We start from the raw sequence: 20,258 nt of genomic DNA on the forward strand, positions 1-20,258 counted from the left end.
GTTTCTGTAGTGTAGTGGTCATCACGTTCGCCTAACACGCGGAAGGTCCCCAGTTCGAAACTGGGCAGAAACTGTTTTGTTCTTCAACTGCAGCCTTTTACATGGACAAGAGCTGAGCTTTCTTGCATGCTTTCCCATCTGCAAACCTGCCTTCGAATTTGCTTGAACAAATCTGCTCTGGTAGTGAAATGTAATGCAATTCCATTTAATTACAGTGCAAAGCGTTGTTAGGTTTTTCTCCAACCTGGTTCTGATCATATGCCATTCTGTTGGAGAATGTAGTTACCGCCTTCTGATCCTTCCACGAAAAGCAGTACCGCATTTGCCTTCCTTGCGCCGACGGCTCGGTTCAAAGACAGGAAAGAAGCTGATGCGCTGGTGTCACAGCGCACCACGAATTCCTGAACTTGTCTGTCTGTCAAATGTACCCCAAGGTCGTCTCAGAAAGACCTCATTTGGAAGCTGTCAATCGTGATTCAACGTGCGAGAATTGGCACCAGATATCCTGAATCATGTTTTGGAGCAATTCGCACGTTCGTGGCTCATTCAATCAGCAACAGCAATGAAAGAAATTGCACTCTCAGAGGAACCTTTCGACTTGCGCATTCATAGCGTCGCTAGTATTAAGGTCCGCCCCGAGATCTAAGTCATGTTGGAACTGAAACGGTGGAATCGACAGAGAGGCTACAGAATGACATCGCATCCATTTGGTTTTCTTTAAATCACTGACGAGCAGGAAAATGTAAACGGGGAGGGCGAGTGGAGAAGTGAGGCAGTTGCAGCTCTGGTGAAATTCCTTCTTTGTGATTCACTCAGCAACCAGAGACGTGAAGGTGACTCAGGCGTGAAAGCTCTTCACATCGAGAACAAAGAGCACTCAAGGGCAGTTAGCACCTCTTCCGGAGTGAGGGTGGGGTGAGGTAATTACCTTTTGACTTCTGTTACTATGTTCAGAAACTGCCGTTTTGATTGAGGTGAACAGAAACTGCATTTCTAAAAAGCACCATGGAATTTAGCAAAATTTATTGAGTCGCTTGTCGTCGATTCCCACATAGGTTTCCAACGCAGTTGGTATCCATGTGGCTCATGTCCAGGTGTGAACATCTCTGCAGCACATTGCACGGTTAAGGTAAAAGGCAAGGAAAGTGGCTTCTAGAACTGGCTCCGAGGTCAGAGCATTCTCACAATGTGATCTGTCGTTCTCGGATTGTAATGTTACCTCCGGTTTTAGGTTGGAGAACATTCTTTGGGACTCTTATTCTGAAAAAAAAACAGACACAGCGACTGAAACTATGCTGCACGGTATGATGTGGATTACGGCCTGCTCAGGTTTGTGCATTTTCCCTGTCGTCCGGTGTGTTTCATGTTCCGTGTAAACGTGAAAGTCGTCCTGTTTCGAGCAATGGGTGAAATCATTTAGCAAAGCGAGATTCGAAATTGCAGTAATGTCAAGCAGCTCATGGTTATTTGACCAAATCATAAGCGAACCCATATTCTCACGCACTCACAGATACATTTGTAGCTGAAAAGAGTCTGAGAAGATAGACTCAGCTTACCATTGATTTTTGACTGGACTGATGGGCTATCAATATCTGCTGCGAAATTGACATTGTAGCTGTGCGAGTCCGAGAGGACATCCCAGCAACTGTGCGAGTCCGAGAGGAATCATGGAACCCTTATCATGTGACTTTGCATCTGTTGTTATGCAGGAGGACAATTGGAAATACACGAAAATGAGGCGGCGCTGCCGTCTGGTAGTGTGGCCGAGCGGTCCAAGGCGCTGGATCCAGATTCCTGTCTCGAAAGAGGCGTGGATTCGAATCCCACCACTGCCATTTCTGCTGATCAACTCCAACGCTGCAGCTTGTTAAAATGCTGTTTCGTTGCCCACTGTCTATTGATTTTGAAAACAAAAGTAAAATGTGTTTGCTTCCCAGGGAGTTAACTGTGGTGTGGGATACTGCCATATATTTCAAAATGTCTCTACTGTCATGATCGTGTTCGCCTCCCGCGCGGAAAATCGCAAACAGTTCTGCCGTCCCAGGCAAGTTGAGCTTTTACTGGAACCGAATGGAGACTGTTATTTCATCGCTGTTGTGAAACGAAGTCCTACGGTGACTCTACTCGTTGGTTATTTGGGTTTCTAGCTAATGGGAAAATCGTCCCAATGAATTTCGATGTCATACCTTATTGAATATCTTCCATTTCCGTCCTGGAAACATCGGAAGGGAAAGGTAATCTAATCGAGACTGTGATTGGTGAAATTCACTTTTTACGGCCAATTCTTATTATGTTCTTTCTTTCTCTCTTTTCAGCATTGTCTGGAAAGTGGTGGTGCACTAAGGCTGCAGTATGTTTGAAAGAGTCGTTTGGAAATGCCCTGTTGTTAGTTGTGAGATTACTTTATGACTCATGCCCTCGGACTGTATCACATTTAGCATTCATGCATCTCTGTGTCTGAAAATGCCAGTTTCGTTTGTGTTCCGTGTTAAATGCTTTCTGTTTTGCGATTCGCTCAATACATTTCGATTTAACAGAGTTACTGAGGTAACTTCCAGCAGCAAAAATCCTCAGCTGAGGATCTGTGAAAATTTCACAGAGTATGGTCAGTCGGAGCTAAAGTAAGGAAGTCGTTCGTTTCTGCAGTGTTTCACAATACTACCTTTCCCGTGAGCAGTCGAACAGACTAAATGATTGTGCCACTGACTGCGATGGCAAACTCCGCTAAAAAGTAATCCTTTAAAGCCGGTGGAAGCAACATGACGTTATTGGGGTACATCGTGGAAAAAGATACTTCGGTGGACCTCGTCCATGCTCACCACATAGCCAAAACTAAACAAGTCCCGTTCCCCAGCATTTGGCCCCAAACCCTCTCAACGCACCATATCCAGAAACTCACCCGATTACCTTTGCAATTTTCTGAGTGTAATAGCCTCCTCCGAGCTATTGGAAACAAAAAGGTGAAACGTAGAACGGATTCAACTTTCAGTGCTGGACGCCAGTGAGCCGGAGCACGCGCGGCAGTGGCTCGTTTCTGTAGTGTAGTGGTCATCACGTTCGCCTAACACGCGGAAGGTCCCCAGTTCGAAACTGGGCAGAAACTGTTTTGTTCTTCAACTGCAGCCTTTTACATGGACAAGAGCTGAGCTTTCTTGCATGCTTTCCCATCTGCAAACCTGCCTTCGAATTTGCTTGAACAAATCTGCTCTGGTAGTGAAATGTAATGCAATTCCATTTAATTACAGTGCAAAGCGTTGTTAGGTTTTTCTCCAACCTGGTTCTGATCATATGCCATTCTGTTGGAGAATGTAGTTACCGCCTTCTGATCCTTCCACGAAAAGCAGTACCGCATTTGCCTTCCTTGCGCCGACGGCTCGGTTCAAAGACAGGAAAGAAGCTGATGCGCTGGTGTCACAGCGCACCACGAATTCCTGAACTTGTCTGTCTGTCAAATGTACCCCAAGGTCGTCTCAGAAAGACCTCATTTGGAAGCTGTCAATCGTGATTCAACGTGCGAGAATTGGCACCAGATATCCTGAATCATATTTTGGAGCAATTCGCACGTTCGTGGCTCATTCAATCAGCAACAGCAATGAAAGAAATTGCACTCTCAGAGGAACCTTTCGACTTGCGCATTCATAGCGTCGCTAGTATTAAGGTCCGCCCCGAGATCTAAGTCATGTTGGAACTGAAACGGTGGAATCGACAGAGAGGCTACAGAATGACATCGCATCCATTTGGTTTTCTTTAAATCACTGACGAGCAGGAAAATGTAAACGGGGAGGGCGAGTGGAGAAGTGAGGCAGTTGCAGCTCTGGTGAAATTCCTTCTTTGTGATTCACTCAGCAACCAGAGACGTGAAGGTGACTCAGGCGTGAAAGCTCTTCACATCGAGAACAAAAAGCACTCAAGGGCAGTTAGCACCTCTTCCGGAGTGAGGGTGGGGTGAGGTAATTACCTTTTGACTTCTGTTACTATGTTCAGAAACTGCCGTTTTGATTGAGGTGAACAGAAACTGCATTTCTAAAAAGCACCATGGAATTTAGCAAAATTTATTGAGTCGCTTGTCGTCGATTCCCACATAGGTTTCCAACGCAGTTGGTATCCATGTGGCTCATGTCCAGGTGTGAACATCTCTGCAGCACATTGCACGGTTAAGGTAAAAGGCAAGGAAAGTGGCTTCTAGAACTGGCTCCGAGGTCAGAGCATTCTCACAATGTGATCTGTCGTTCTCGGATTGTAATGTTACCTCCGGTTTTAGGGTGGAGAACATTCTTTGGGACTCTTATTCTGAAATAAAAACAGACACAGCGACTGAAACTATGCTGCACGGTATGATGTGGATTACGGCCTGCTCAGGTTTGTGCATTTTCCCTGTCGTCCGGTGTGTTTCATGTTCCGTGTAAACGTGAAAGTCGTCCTGTTTCGAGCAATGGGTGAAATCATTTAGCAAAGCGAGATTCGAAATTGCAGTAATGTCAAGCAGCTCATGGTTATTTGACCAAATCATAAGCGAACCCATATTCTCACGCACTCACAGATACATTTGTAGCTGAAAAGAGTCTGAGAAGATAGACTCAGCTTACCATTGATTTTTGACTGGACTGATGGGCTATCAATATCTGCTGCGAAATTGACATTGTAGCTGTGCGAGTCCGAGAGGACATCCCAGCAGCTGTGCGAGTCCGAGAGGAATCATGGAACCCTTATCATGTGACTTTGCATCTGTTGTTATGCAGGAGGACAATTGGAAATACAAGAAAATGAGGCGGCGCGGCCGGCTGGTAGTGTGGCCGAGCGGTCTAAGGCGCTGGATCCAAGTTCCAATCTCGAAAGGGGCGTGGATTCGAATCCCACCACTGCCATTTCTGCTGATCAACTCCAACGCTGCAGCTTGTTAAAATGCTGTTTCGTTGCCCACTGTCTATTGATGTTGAACACAAAAGTAAAATGGGTTTGCTTCCCAGGGAATTAACTGTGGTGTGGGATACTGCCAAATATTTCTAAATGTCTCTACTGTCATGATCGTGTTCGTCTCCCGCGCGGAAAATCGCAAACAGTTCTGCCGTCCCAGGCAAGTTGAGCTTTTACTGGAACCGAATGGAGACTGTTATTTCATCGCTGTTGTGAAACGAAGTCCTACGGTGACTCTACTCGTTGGTTATTTGGGTTTCTAGCTAATGGGAAAATCGTCCCAATGAATTTCGATGTCATACCTTATTGAATATCTTCCACTTCCGTCCTGGAAACATCGGAAGGGAAAGGTAATCTAATCGAGACTGTGATTGGTGAAATTCACTTTTTACGGCCAATTCTTATTATGTTCTTTCTTTCTATCTTTTCAGCATTGTCTGGAAAGTGGTGGTGCACTAAGGCTGCAGTATGTTTGAAAGAGTCGTTTGGAAATGCCCTGTTGTTAGTTGTGAGATTACTTTATGACTCATGCCCTCGGACTTTATCACATTTAGCATTCATGCATCTCTGTGTCTGAAAATGCCAGTTTCGTTTGTGTTCCGTGTTAAATGCTTTCTGTTTTGCGATTCGCTCAATACATTTCGATTTAACAGAGTTTCTGAGGTAACTTCCAGCAGCAAAAATCCTCAGCTGAGGATCTGTGAAAATTTCACAGAGTATGGTCAGTCGGAGCTAAACTAAGGAAGTCGTTCGTTTCTGCAGTGTTTCACAATACTACCTTTCCCGTGAGCAGTCGAACAGACTAAATGATTGTGCCACTGACTGCGATGGCAAACTCCGCTAAAAAGTAATCCTTTAAAGCCGGTGGAAGCAACATGACGTTATTGGGGTACATCGTGGAAAAAGATACTTCGGTGGACCTCGTCCATGCTCACCACATAGCCAAAACTAAACAAGTCCCGTTCCCCAGCATTTGGCCCCAAACCCTCTCAACGCACCATATCCAGAAACTCACCCGATTACCTTTGCAATTTTCTGAGTGTAATAGCCTCCTCCGAGCTATTGGAAACAAAAAGGTGAAACGTAGAACGGATTCAACTTTCAGTGCTGGACGTCACTGAGCCGGAGCACGCACGGCAGTGGCTCGTTTCTGTAGTGTCGTGGTCATCACGTTCGCCTAACACGCGAAAGGTCCCCAGTTCGAAACTGGGCAGGAGCTGTTTTGTTCTTCAACTGCAGCCTTTTTCATGGACAAGAGCTGAGCTTTCTTGCATGCTTTCCCATCTGCAAACCTGCCTTCGAATTTGCTTGAACAAATCTGCTCTGGTAGTGAAATGTAATGCAATTCCATTTAATTACAGTGCAAAGCGTTGTTAGGTTTTTCTCCAACCTGGTTATGATCATATGCCATTCTGTTGGAGAATGTAGTTACCGCCTTCTGATCCTTCCACGAAAAGCAGTACCGCATTTGCCTTCCTTGCGCCGACGGATCGGTTCAAAGACAGGAAAGAAGCTGATGCGCTGGTGTCACCGCGCACCACGAGTTCCTGAACTTGTCTGTCTGTCAAATGTACCCCAAGGTCGTCTCAGAAAGACCTCATTTGGAAGCTGTCAATCGTGATTCAACGTGCGAGAATTGGCACCAGATATCCTGAATCATATTTTGGAGCAATTCGCACGTTCGTGGCTCATTCAATCAGCAACAGCAATGAAAGAAATTGCACTCTCAGAGGAATTTTTCGACTTGCGCATTCATAGCGTCGCTAGTATTAAGGTCCGCCCCGAGATCTAAGTCATGTTGGAACTGAAACGGTGGAATCGACAGAGAGGCTACAGAATGACATCGCATCCATTTGGTTTTCTTTAAATCACTGACGAGCAGGAAAATGTAAACGGGGAGGGCGAGTGGAGAAGTGAGGCAGTTGCAGCTCTGGTGAAATTCCTTCTTTGTGATTCACTCAGCAACCAGAGACGTGAAGGTGACTCAGGCGTGAAAGCTCTTCACATCGAGAACAAAAAGCACTCAAGGACAGTTAGCAGCTCTTCCGGAGTGAGGGTGGGGTGAGGTAATTACCTTTTGACTTCTGTTACTATGTTCAGAAACTGCCGTTTTGATTGAGGTGAACAGAAACTGCATTTCTAAAAAGCACCATGGAATTTAGCAAAATTTATTGAGTCGCTTGTCGTCGATTCCCACATAGGTTTCCAACGCAGTTAGTATCCATGTGGCTCATGTCCAGGTGTGAACATCTCTGCAGCACATTGCACGGTTAAGGTAAAAGGCAAGGAAAGTGGCTTCTAGAACTGGCTCCGAGGTCAGAGCATTCTCACAATGTGATCTGTCGTTCTCGGATTGTAATGTTACCTCCGGTTTTAGGGTGGAGAACATTCTTTGGGACTCTTATTCTGAAAAAAAAAACAGACACAGCGACTGAAACTATGCTGCACGGTATGATGTGGATTACGGCCTGCTCAGGTTTGTGCATTTTCCCTGTCGTCCGGTGTGTTTCATGTTCCGTGCAAACGTGAAAGTCGTCCTGTTTCGAGCAATGGGTGAAATCATTTAGCAAAGCGAGATTCGAAATTGCAGTAATGTCAAGCAGCTCATGGTTATTTGACCAAATCATAAGCGAACCCATATTCTCACGCACTCACAGATACATTTGTAGCTGAAAAGAGTCTGAGAAGATAGACTCAGCTTACCATTGATTTTTGACTGGACTGATGGGCTATCAATATCTGCTGCGAAATTGACATTGTAGCTGTGCGAGTCCGAGAGGACATCCCAGCAGCTGTGCGAGTCCGAGAGGAATCATGGAACCCTTATCATGTGACTTTGCATCTGTTGTTATGCAGGAGGACAATTGGAAATACAAGAAAATGAGGCGGCGCGGCCGGCTGGTAGTGTGGCCGAGCGGTCTAAGGCGCTGGATCCAAGTTCCAGTCTCGAAAGGGGCGTGGATTCGAATCCCACCACTGCCATTTCTGCTGATCAACTCCAACGCTGTTTCGTTGCCCACTGTCTATTGATGTTGAAAACAAAAGTAAAATGGGTTTGCTTCCCAGGGAATTAACTGTGGTGTGGGATACTGCCAAATATTTCAAAATGTCTCTACTGTCATGATCGTGTTCGTCTCCCGCGCGGAAAATCGCAAACAGTTCTGCCGTCCCAGGCAAGTTGAGCTTTTACTGGAACCGAATGGAGACTGTTATTTCATCGCTGTTGTGAAACGAAGTCCTCCGGTGACTCTACTCGTTGGTTATTTGGGTTTCTAGCTAATGGGAAAATCGTCCCACTGAATTTCGATGTCATACCTTATTGAATATCTTCCATTTCCGTCCTGGAAACATCGGAAGGGAAAGGTAATCTAATCGAGACTGTGATTGGTGAAATTCACTTTTTACGGCCAATTCTTATTATGTTCTTTCTTTCTCTCTTTTCAGCATTGTCTGGAAAGTGGTGGTGCACTAAGGCTGCAGTATGTTTGAAAGAGTCGTTTGGAAATGCCCTGTTGTTAGTTGTGAGATTACTTTATGACTCATGCCCTCGGACTGTATCACATTTAGCATTCATGCATCTCTGTGTCTGAAAATGCCAGTTTCGTTTGTGTTCCGTGTTAAATGCTTTCTGTTTTGCGATTCGCTCAATACATTTCGATTTAACAGAGTTTCTGAGGTAACTTCCAGCAGCAAAAATCCTCAGCTGAGGATCTGGGAAAATTTCACAGAGTATGGTCAGTCGGAGCTAAAGTAAGGAAGTCGTTCGTTTCTGCAGTGTTTCACAATACTACCTTTCCCGTGAGCAGTCGAACAGACTAAATGATTGTGCCACAGACTGCGATGGCAAACTCCGCTAAAAAGTAATCATTTAAAGCCGGTGGAAGCAACATGACGTTATTGGGGTACATCGTGGAAAAAGATACTTCGGTGGACCTCGTCCATGCTCACCACATAGCCAAAACTAAACAAGTCCCGTTCCCCAGCATTTGGCCCCAAACCCTCTCAACGCACCATATCCAGAAACTCACCCGATTACCTTTGCAATTTTCTGAGTGTAATAGCCTCCTCCGAGCTATTGGAAACAAAAAGGTGAAACGTAGAACGGATTCAACTTTCAGTGCTGGACGCCACTGAGCCGGAGCACGCACGGCAGTGGCTCGTTTCTGTAGTGTAGTGGTCATCACGTTCGCCTAACACGCGAAAGGTCCCCAGTTCGAAACTGGGCAGGAGCTGTTTTGTTCTTCAACTGCAGCCTTTTACATGGACAAGAGCTGAGCTTTCTTGCATGCTTTCCCATCTGCAAACCTGCCTTCGAATTTGCTTGAACAAATCTGCTCTGGTAGTGAAATGTAATGCAATTCCATTTAATTACGGTGCAAAGCGTTGTTAGGTTTTTCTCCAACCTGGTTCTGATCATATGCCATTCTGTTGGAGAATGTAGTTACCGCCTTCTGATCCTTCCACGAAAAGCAGTACCGCATTTGCCTTCCTTGCGCCGACGGCTTGGTTCAAAGACAGGAAAGAAGCTGATGCGCTGGTGTCACAGCGCACCACGAATTCCTGAACTTGTCTGTCTGTCAAATGTACCCCAAGGTCGTCTCAGAAAGACCTCATTTGGAAGCTGTCAATCGTGATTCAACGTGCGAGAATTGGCACCAGATATCCTGAAACATATTTTGGAGCAATTCGCACGTTCGTGGCTCATTCAATCAGCAACAGCAATGAAAGAAATTGCACTCTCAGAGGAACCTTTCGACTTGCGCATTCATAGCGTCGCTAGTAGTAAGGTCCGCCCCGAGATCTAAGTCATGTTGGAACTGAAACGGTGGAATCGACAGAGAGGCTACAGAATGACATCGCATCCATTTGGTTTTCTTTAAATCACTGACGAGCAGGAAAATGTAAACGGGGAGGGCGAGTGGAGAAGTGAGGCAGTTGCAGCTCTGGTGAAATTCCTTCTTTGAGATTCACTCAGCAACCAGAGACGTGAAGGTGACTCAGGCGTAAAAGCTCTTCACATCGAGAACAAAAAGCACTCAAGGGCAGTTAGCACCTCTTCCGGAGTGAGGGTGGGGTGAGGTAATTACCTTTTGACTTCTGTTACTATGTTCAGAAACTGTCGTTTTGATTGAGGTGAACAGAAACTGCATTTCTAAAAAGCACCATGGAATTTAGCGAAATTTATTGAGTCGCTTGTCGTCGATTCCCACACAGGTTTCCAACGCAGTTGGTATCCATGTGGCTCATGTCCAGGTGTGAACATCTCTGCAGCACATTGCACGGTTAAGGTAAAAGGCAAGGAAAGTGGCTTCTAGAACTGGCTCCGAGGTCAGAGCATTCTCACAATGTGATCTGTCGTTCTCGGATTGTAATGTTACCTCCGGTTTTAGGGTGGAGAACATTCTTTGGGACTCTTATTCTGAAAAAAAAACAGACACAGCGACTGAAACTATGCTGCACGGTATGATGTGGATTACGGCCTGCTCAGGTTTGTGCATTTTCCCTGTCGTCCGGTGTGTTTCATGTTCCGTGTAAACGTGAAAGTCGTCCTGTTTCGAGCAATGGGTGAAATCATTTAGCAAAGCGAGATTCGAAATTGCAGTAATGTCAAGCAGCTCATGGTTATTTGACCAAATCATAAGCGAACCCATATTCTCACGCACTCACAGATACATTTGTAGCTGAAAAGAGTCTGAGAAGATAGACTCAGCTTACCATTGATTTTTGACTGGACTGATGGGCTATCAATATCTGCTGCGAAATTGACATTGTAGCTGTGCGAGTCCGAGAGGACATCCCAGCAGCTGTGCGAGTCCGAGAGGAATCATGGAACCCTTATCATGTGACTTTGCATCTGTTGTTATGCAGGAGGACAATTGGAAATACAAGAAAATGAGGCGGCGCGGCCGGCTGGTAGTGTGGCCGAGCGGTCTAAGGCGCTGGTTCCAGGTTCCAGTCTCGAAAGGGGCGTGGATTCGAATCCCACCACTGCCATTTCCGCTGATCAACTCCAACGCTGCAGCTTGTTAAAATGCTGTTTCGTTGCCCACTGTCTATTGATTTTGAAAACAAAAGTAAAATGTGTTTGCTTCCCAGGGAGTTAACTGTGGTGTGGGATACTGCCATATATTTCAAAATGTCTCTACTGTCATGATCGTGTTCGCCTCCCGCGCGGAAAATCGCAAACAGTTCTGCCGTCCCAGGCAAGTTGAGCTTTTACTGGAACCGAATGGAGACTGTTATTTCATCGCTGTTGTGAAACGAAGTCCTACGGTAACTCTACTCGTTGGTTATTTGGGTTTCTAGCTAATGGGAAAATCGTCCCAATGAATTTCGATGTCATACCTTATTGAATATCTTCCATTTCCGTCCTGGAAACATCGGAAGGGAAAGGTAATCTAATCGAGACTGTGATTGGTGAAATTCACTTTTTACGGCCAATTCTTATTATGTTCTTTCTTTCTCTCTTTTCAGCATTGTCTGGAAAGTGGTGGTGCACTAAGGCTGCAGTATGTTTGAAAGAGTCGTTTGGAAATGCCCTGTTGTTAGTTGTGAGATTACTTTATGACTCATGCCCTCGGACTGTATCACATTTAGCATTCATGCATCTCTGTGTCTGAAAATGCCAGTTTCGTTTGTGTTCCGTGTTAAATGCTTTCTGTTTTGCGATTCGCTCAATACATTTCGATTTAACAGAGTTTCTGAGGTAACTTCCAGCAGCAAAAATCCTCAGCTGAGGATCTGTGAAAATTTCACAGAGTATGGTCAGTCGGAGCTAAAGTAAGGAAGTCGTTCGTTTCTGCAGTGTTTCACAATACTACCTTTCCCGTGAGCAGTCGAACAGACTAAATGATTGTGCCACTGACTGCGATGGCAAACTCCGCTAAAAAGTAATCCTTTAAAGCCGGTGGAAGCAACATGACGTTATTGGGGTACATCGTGGAAAAAGATACTTCGGTGGACCTCGTCCATGCTCACCACATAGCCAAAACTAAACAAGTCCCGTTCCCCAGCATTTGGCCCCAAACCCTCTCAACGCACCATATCCAGAAACTCACCCGATTACCTTTGCAATTTTCTGAGTGTAATAGCCTCCTCCGAGCTATTGGAAACAAAAAGGTGAAACGTAGAACGGATTCAACTTTCAGTGCTGGACGCCAGTGAGCCGGAACACCCGCGGCAGTGGCTCGTTTCTGTAGTGTAGTGGTCATCACGTTCGCCTAACACGCGGAAGGTCCCCAGTTCGAAACTGGGCCGAAACTGTTTTGTTCTTCAACTGCAGCCTTTTACATGGACAAGAGCTGAGCTTTCTTGCATGCTTTCCCATCTGCAAACCTGCCTTCGAATTTGCTTGAACAAATCTGCTCTGGTAGTGAAATGTAATGCAATTCCATTTAATTACAGTGCAAAGCGTTGTTAGGTTTTTCTCCAACCTGGTTCTGATCATATGCCATTCTGTTGGAGAATGTAGTTACCGCCTTCTGATCCTTCCACGAAAAGCAGTACCGCATTTGCCTTCCTTGCGCCGACGGCTCGGTTCAAAGACAGGAAAGAAGCTGATGCGCTGGTGTCACAGCGCACCACGAATTCCTGAACTTGTCTGTCTGTCAAATGTACCCCAAGGTCGTCTCAGAAAGACCTCATTTGGAAGCTGTCAATCGTGATTCAACGTGCGAGAATTGGCACCAGATATCCTGAATCATGTTTTGGAGCAATTCGCACGTTCGTGGCTCATTCAATCAGCAACAGCAATGAAAGAAATTGCACTCTCAGAGGAACCTTTCGACTTGCGCATTCATAGCGTCGCTAGTATTAAGGTCCGCCCCGAGATCTAAGTCATGTTGGAACTGAAACGGTGGAATCGACAGAGAGGCTACAGAATGACATCGCATCCATTTGGTTTTCTTTAAATCACTGACGAGTAGGAAAATGTAAACGGGGAGGGCGAGTGGAGAAGTGAGGCAGTTGCAGCTCTGGTGAAATTCCTTCTTTGTGATTCACTCAGCAACCAGAGACGTGAAGGTGACTCAGGCGTGAAAGCTCTTCACATCGAGAACAAAAAGCACTCAAGGGCAGTTAGCACCTCTTCCGGAGTGACTTCTGTTACTATGTTCAGAAACTGCCGTTTTGATTGAGGTGAACAGAAACTGCATTTCTAAAAAGCACCATGGAATTTAGCAAAATTTATTGAGTCGCTTGTCGTCGATTCCCACATAGGTTTCCAACGCAGTTGGTATCCATGTGGCTCATGTCCAGGTGTGAACATCTCTGCAGCACATTGCACGGTTAAGGTAAAAGGCAAGGAAAGTGGCTTCTAGAACTGGCTCCGAGGTCAGAGCATTCTCACAATGTGATCTGTCGTTCTCGGATTGTAATGTTACCTCCGGTTTTAGGTTGGAGAACATTCTTTGGGACTCTTATTCTGAAAAAAAAAACAGACACAGCGACTGAAACTATGCTGCACGGTATGATGTGGATTACGGCCTGCTCAGGTTTGTGCATTTTCCCTGTCGTCCGGTGTGTTTCATGTTCCGTGTAAACGTGAAAGTCGTCCTGTTTCGAGCAATGGGTGAAATCATTTAGCAAAGCGAGATTCGAAATTGCAGTAATGTCAAGCAGCTCATGGTTATTTGACCAAATCATAAGCGAACCCATATTCTCACGCACTCACAGATACATTTGTAGCAGAAAAGAGTCTGAGAAGATAGACTCAGCTGACCATTGATTTTTGACTGGACTGATGGGCTATCAATATCTGCTGCGAAATTGACATTGTAGCTGTGCGAGTCCGAGAGGACATCCCAGCAGCTGTGCGAGTCCGAGAGGAATCATGGAACCCTTATCATGTGACTTTGCATCTGTTGTTATGCAGGAGGACAATTGGAAATACAAGAAAATGAGGCGGCGCTGCCGGCTGGTAGTGTGGCCGAGCGGTGTAAGGCGCTGGATCTAGGTTCCAGTCTCGAAAGGGGCTGGATTCGAATCCCACCACTGCCATTTCTGCTGATCAACTGCAACGCTGCAGCATTGTTAAAATGCTGTTTCGTTGCCCACTGTCTATTGATGTTGAAAACAAAAGTAAAATGTGTTTGCTTCCCAGGGAGTTAACTGTGGTGTGGGATACTGCCATATTTTTCAAAATGTCTCTACTGTCATGATCGTGTTCGCCTCCCGCGCGGAAAATCGCAAACAGTTCTGCTGTCCCAGGCAAGTTGAGCTTTTACTGGAACCGAATGGAGACTGTTATTTCATCGCTGTTGTGAAACGAAGTCCTACGGTGACTCTACTCGTTGGTTATTTGGGTTTCTAGCTAATGGGAAAATCGTCCCAATGAATTTCGATGTCATACCTTATTGAATATCTTCCATTTCCGTCCTGGAAACATCGGAAGGGAAAGGTAATCTAATCGAGACTGTGATTGGTGAAATTCACTTTTTACGGCCAATTCTTATTATGTTCTTTCTTTCTCTCTTTTCAGCATTGTCTGGAAAGTGGTGGTGCACTAAGGCTGCAGTATGTTTGAAAGAGTCGTTTGGAAATGCCCTGTTGTTAGTTGTGAGATTACTTTATGACTCATGCCCTCGGACTGTATCACATTTAGCATTCATGCATCTCTGTGTCTGAAAATGCCAGTTTCGTTTGTGTTCCGTGTTAAATGCTTTCTGTTTTGCGATTCGCTCAATACATTTCGATTTAACAGAGTTTCTGAGGTAACTTCCAGCAGCAAAAATCCTCAGCTGAGGATCTGTGAAAATTTCACAGAGTATGGTCAGTCGGAGCTAAAGTAAGGAAGTCGTTCGTTTCTGCAGTGTTTCACAATACTACCTTTCCCGTGAGCAGTCGAACAGACTAAATGATTGTGCCACTGACTGCGATGGCAAACTCCGCTAAAAAGTAATCCTTTAAAGCCGGTGGAAGCAACATGACGTTATTGGGGTACATCGTGGAAAAAGATACTTCGGTGGACCTCGTCCATGCTCACCACATAGCCAAAACTAAACAAGTCCCGTTCCCCAGCATTTGGCCCCAAACCCTCTCAACGCACCATATCCAGAAACTCACCCGATTACCTTTGCAATTTTCTGAGTGTAATAGCCTCCTCCGAGCTATTGGAAACAAAAAGGTGAAACGTAGAACGGATTCAATTTTCAGTGCTGGACGCCACTGAGCCGGAGCACGCGCGGCAGTGGCTCGTTTCTGTAGTGTAGTGGTCATCACGTTCGCCTAACACGCGAAAGGTCCCCAGTTCGAAACTGGACAGAAACTGTTTTGTTCTTCAACTGCAGCCTTTTACATGGACAAGAGCTGAGCTTTCTTGCATGCTTTCCCATCTGCAAACCTGCCTTCGAATTTGCTTGAACAAATCTGCTCTGGTAGTGAAATGTAATGCAATTCCATTTAATTACAGTGCAAAGCGTTGTTAGGTTTTTCTCCAACCTGGTTCTGATCATATGCCATTCTGTTGGAGAATGTAGTTACCGCCTTCTGATCCTTCCACGAAAAGCAGTACCGCATTTGCCTTCCTTGCGCCGACGGCTCGGTTCAAAGAAGCTGATGTCACAGCGCACCACGAATTCCTGAACTTGTCTGTCTGTCAAATGTAACCCAAGGTCGTCTCAGAAAGACCTCATTTGGAAGCTGTCAATCGTGATTCAACGTGCGAGAATTGGCACCAGATATCCTGAATCATGTTTTGGAGCAATTCGCACGTTCGTGGCTCATTCAATCAGCAACAGCAATGAAAGAAATTGCACTCTCAGAGGAACCTTTCGACTTGCGCATTCATCGCGTCGCTAGTATTAAGGTCCGCCCCGAGATCTAAGTCATGTTGGAACTGAAACGGTGGAATCGACAGAGAGGCTACAGAATGACATCGCATCCATTTGGTTTTCATTAAATCACTGACGAGCAGGAAAATGTAAACGGGGAGGGCGAGTGGAGAAGTGAGGCAGTTGCAGCTCTGGTGAAATTCCTTCTTTGTGATTCACTCAGCAACCAGAGACGTGAAGGTGACTCAGGCGTGAAAGCTCTTCACATCGAGAACAAAAAGCACTCAAGGGCAGTTAGCAGCTCTTCCGGAGTGAGGGTGGGGTGAGGTAATTACCTTTTGACTTCTGTTACTATGTTCAGAAACTGCCGTTTTGATTGAGGTGAACAGAAACTGCATTTCTAAAAAGCACCATGGAATTTAGCGAAATTTATTGAGTCGCTTGTCGTCGATTCCCACATAGGTTTCCAACGCAGTTGGTATCCATGTGGCTCATGTCCAGGTGTGAACATCTCTGCAGCACATTGCACGGTTAAGGTAAAAGGCAAGGAAAGTGGCTTCTAGAACTGGCTCCGAGGTCAGAGCATTCTCACAATGTGATCTGTCGTTCTCGGATTGTAATGTTACCTCCGGTTTTAGGGTGGAGAACATTCTTTGGGACTCTTATTCTGAAATAAAAACAGACACAGCGACTGAAACTATGCTGCACGGTATGATGTGGATTACGGCCTGCTCAGGTTTGTGCATTTTCCCTGTCGTCCGGTGTGTTTCATGTTCCGTGTAAACGTGAAAGTCGTCCTGTTTCGAGCAATGGGTGAAATCATTTAGCAAAGCGAGATTCGAAATTGCAGTAATGTCAAGCAGCTCATGGTTATTTGACCAAATCATAAGCGAACCCATATTCTCACGCACTCACAGATACATTTGTAGCTGAAAAGAGTCTGAGAAGATAGACTCAGCTTACCATTGATTTTTGACTGGACTGATGGGCTATCAATATCTGCTGCGAAATTGACATTGTAGCTGTGCGAGTCCGAGAGGACATCCCAGCAGCTGTGCGAGTCCGAGAGGAATCATGGAACCCTTATCATGTGACTTTGCATCTGTTGTTATGCAGGAGGACAATTGGAAATACAAGAAAATGAGGCGGTGCGGCCGGCTGGTAGTGTGGCCGAGCGGTCTAAGGCGCTGGATCTAGGTTCCAGTCTCGAAAAGGGCGTGGATTCGAATCCCACCACTGCCATTTCTGCTGATCAACTCCAACGCTGCAGCCTGTTAAAATGCTGTTTCGTTGCCCACTGTCTATTGATGTTGAAAACAAAAGTAAAATGGGTTTGCTTCCCAGGGAATTAACTGTGGTGTGGGATACTGCCAAATATTTCAAAATGTCTCTACTGTCATGATCGTGTTCGTCTCCCGCGCGGAAAATCGCAAACAGTTCTGCCGTCCCAGGCAAGTTGAGCTTTTACTGGAACCGAATGGAGACTGTTATTTCATCGCTGTTGTGAAACGAAGTCCTACGGTGACTCTACTCGTTGTTATTTGGGTTTCTAGCTAATGGGTAAATCGATCCAATGAATTTCGATGTCCTACCTTATTGAATTTCTCACATTTCCTTCATTTCCGTCCTGGAAATATGGGAAGGGAAAGGTAATCTAATCGAGACTGTGATTGGTGAAATTCACTTTTTACGGCCAATTCTTATTATGTTCTTTCTTTCTCTCTTTTCAGCATTGTCTGGAAAGTGGTGGTGCACTAAGGCTGCAGTATGTTTGAAAGAGTCGTTTGGAAATGCCCTGTTGTTAGTTGTGAGATTACTTTATGACTCATGCCCTCGGACTGTATCACATTTAGCATTCATGCATCTCTGTGTCTGAAAATGCCAGTTTCGTTTGTGTTCCGTGTTAAATGCTTTCTGTTTTGCGATTCGCTCAATACATTTCGATTTAACAGAGTTTCTGAGGTAACTTCCAGCAGCAAAAATCCTCAGCTGAGGATCTGGGAAAATTTCACAGAGTATGGTCAGCCGGAGCTAATTTAAGGAAGTCGTTCGTTTCTGCAGTGTTTCACAATACTACCTTTCCCGTGAGCAGTCGAACAGACTAAATGATTGTGCCACAGACTGCGATGGCAAACTCCGCTAAAAAGTAATCCTTTAAAGCCGGTGGAAGCAACATGACGTTATTGGGGTACATCGTGGAAAAAGATACTTCGGTGGACCTCGTCCATGCTCACCACATAGACAAAATTAAACAAGTCCCGTTCCCCAGCATTTGGCCCCAATCCCTCTCAACGCACCATATCCAGAAACTCACCCGATTACCTTTGCAATTTTCTGAGTGTAATAGCCTCCTCCGAGCTATTGGAAACAAAAAGGTGAAACGTAGAACGGATTCAATTTTCAGTGCTGGACGCCACAGAGCCGGCGCACGCGCGGCAGTGGCTCGTTTTTGTAGTGTAGTGGTCATCACGTTCGCCTAACACGCGAAAGGTCCCCAGTTCGAAACTGGGCAGAAACTGTTTTGTTCTTCAACTGCAGCCTTTTACATGGACAAGAGCTGAGCTTTCTTGCATGCTTTCCCATCTGCAAACCTGCCTTCGAATTTGCTTGAACAAATCTGCTCTGGTAGTGAAATGTAATGCAATTCCATTTAATTACAGTGCAAAGCGTTGTTAGGTTTTTCTCCAACCTGGTTCTGATCATATGCCATTCTGTTGGAGAATGTACTTACCGCCTTCTGATCCTTCCACGAAAAGCAGTACCGCATTTGCCTTCCTTGCGCCGACGGCTCGGTTCAAAGACAGGAAAGAAGCTGATGCGCTGGTGTCACAGCGCACCACGAATTCCTGAACTTGTCTGTCTGTCAAATGTACCCCAAGGTCGTCTCAGAAAGACCTCATTTGGAAGCTGTCAATCGTGATTCAACGTGCGAGAATTGGCACCAGATACCCTGAATTATGTTTTGGAGCAATTCGCACGTTCGTGGCTCATTCAATCAGCAACAGCAATGAAAGAAATTGCACTCTAAGAGGAACCTTTCGACTTGCGCATTCATAGCGTCGCTAGTATTAAGGTCCGCCCCGAGATCTAATTCATGTTGGAACTGAAACGGTGGAATCGACAGAGAGGCTACAGAATGACATCGCATCCATTTGGTTTTCTTTAAATCACTGACGAGCAGGAAAATGTAAACGGGGAGGGCGAGTGGAGAAGTGAGGCAGTTGCAGCTCTGGTGAAATTCCTTCTTTGTGATTCACTCAGCAACCAGAGACGTGAAGGTGACTCAGGCGTAAAAGCTCTTCACATCGAGAACAAAAAGCAGTCAAGGGCAGTTAGCACCTCTTCCGGAGTGAGGGTGGGGTGAGGTAATTACCTTTTGACTTCTGTTACTATGTTCAGAAACTGCCGTTTTGATTGAGGTGAACAGAAATTGCATTTCTAAAAAGCACCATGGAATTTAGCAAAATTTATTGGGTCGCTTGTTGTCGATTCCCACATAGGTTTCCAACGCAGTTGGTATCCATGTAGCTCATGTCCAGGTGTGAACATCTCTGCAGCACATTGCACGGTTAAGGTAAAAGGCAAGGAAAGTGGCTTCTAGAACTGGCTCCGAGGTCAGAGCATTCTCACAATGTGATCTGTCGTTCTCGGATTGTAATGTTACCTCCGGTTTTAGGGTGGAGAACATTCTTTGGGACTCTTATTGTGAAAAAAAACACAGACACAGCGACTGAAACTATGCTGCACGGTATGATGTGGATTACGGCCTGCTCAGGTTTGTGCATTTTCCCTGTAGTCTGGTGTGTTTCATGTTCCGTGTAAACGTGAAAGTCGTCCTGTTTCGAGCAATGGGTGAAATCATTTAGCAAAGCGAGATTCGAAATTGCAGTAATGTCAAGCAGCTCATGGTTATTTGACCAAATCATAAGCGAACCCATATTCTCACGCACTCACAGATACATTTGTAGCTGAAAAGAGTCTGAGAAGATAGACTCAGCTTACCATTGATTTTTGACTGGACTGATGGGCTATCAATATCTGCTGTGAAATTGACAGTGTAGCTGTGCGAGTCCGAGAGGACATCCCAGCAGCTGTGCGAGTCCGAGAGGAATCATGGAACCCTTATCATGTGACTTTGCATCTGTTGTTATGCAGGAGGACAATTGGAAATACAAGAAAATGAGGCGGCGCGGCCGGCTGGTAGTGTGGCCGAGCGGTCTAAGGCGCTGGATCCAGGTTCCAGTCTCGAAAGGGGCGTGGATTCGAATCCCACCACTGCCATTTCTGCTGATCAACTCCAACGCTGCAGCTTGTTAAAATGCTGTTTCGTTGCCCACTGTCTATTGATGTTGAAAACAAAAGTAAAATGGGTTTGCTTCCCAGGGAATTAACTGTGGTGTGGGATACTGCCAAATATTTCAAAATGTCTCTACTGTCATGATCGTGTTCGCCTCCCGCGCGGAAAATCGCAAACAGTTCTGCCGTCCCAGGCAAGTTGAGCTTTTACTGGAACCGAATGGAGACTGTTATTTCATCGCTGTTGTGAAACGAAGTCCTACGGTGACTCTACTCGTT

General features: G+C 45.5%; 4 non-coding genes across 4 annotated transcripts; all 4 read left to right on the top strand.

The window, feature by feature from the left end:
- On the top strand, positions 1-73 carry trnav-aac (transfer RNA valine (anticodon AAC)). The gene has a single exon. It is a non-coding gene; the product is annotated as a tRNA-Val (tRNA).
- A 2,957-nt stretch (positions 74-3,030) lies between these two features.
- On the top strand, positions 3,031-3,103 carry trnav-aac (transfer RNA valine (anticodon AAC)). The gene has a single exon. It is a non-coding gene; the product is annotated as a tRNA-Val (tRNA).
- Positions 3,104-9,073: 5,970 nt separating this feature from the next.
- Positions 9,074-9,146, top strand: trnav-aac (transfer RNA valine (anticodon AAC)). The gene has a single exon. It is a non-coding gene; the product is annotated as a tRNA-Val (tRNA).
- An 8,982-nt stretch (positions 9,147-18,128) lies between these two features.
- Positions 18,129-18,201, top strand: trnav-aac (transfer RNA valine (anticodon AAC)). Its single transcript has one exon. It is a non-coding gene; the product is annotated as a tRNA-Val (tRNA).
- The last annotated feature ends 2,057 nt before the right edge of the window (positions 18,202-20,258 follow it).

Source organism: Chiloscyllium plagiosum, unplaced genomic scaffold, assembly GCF_037043375.1.
Source record: "Chiloscyllium plagiosum isolate Xiang-an unplaced genomic scaffold, Cpla_swu_hap1 HiC_scaffold_42, whole genome shotgun sequence".
NCBI lineage: Eukaryota > Metazoa > Chordata > Chondrichthyes > Orectolobiformes > Hemiscylliidae > Chiloscyllium > Chiloscyllium plagiosum.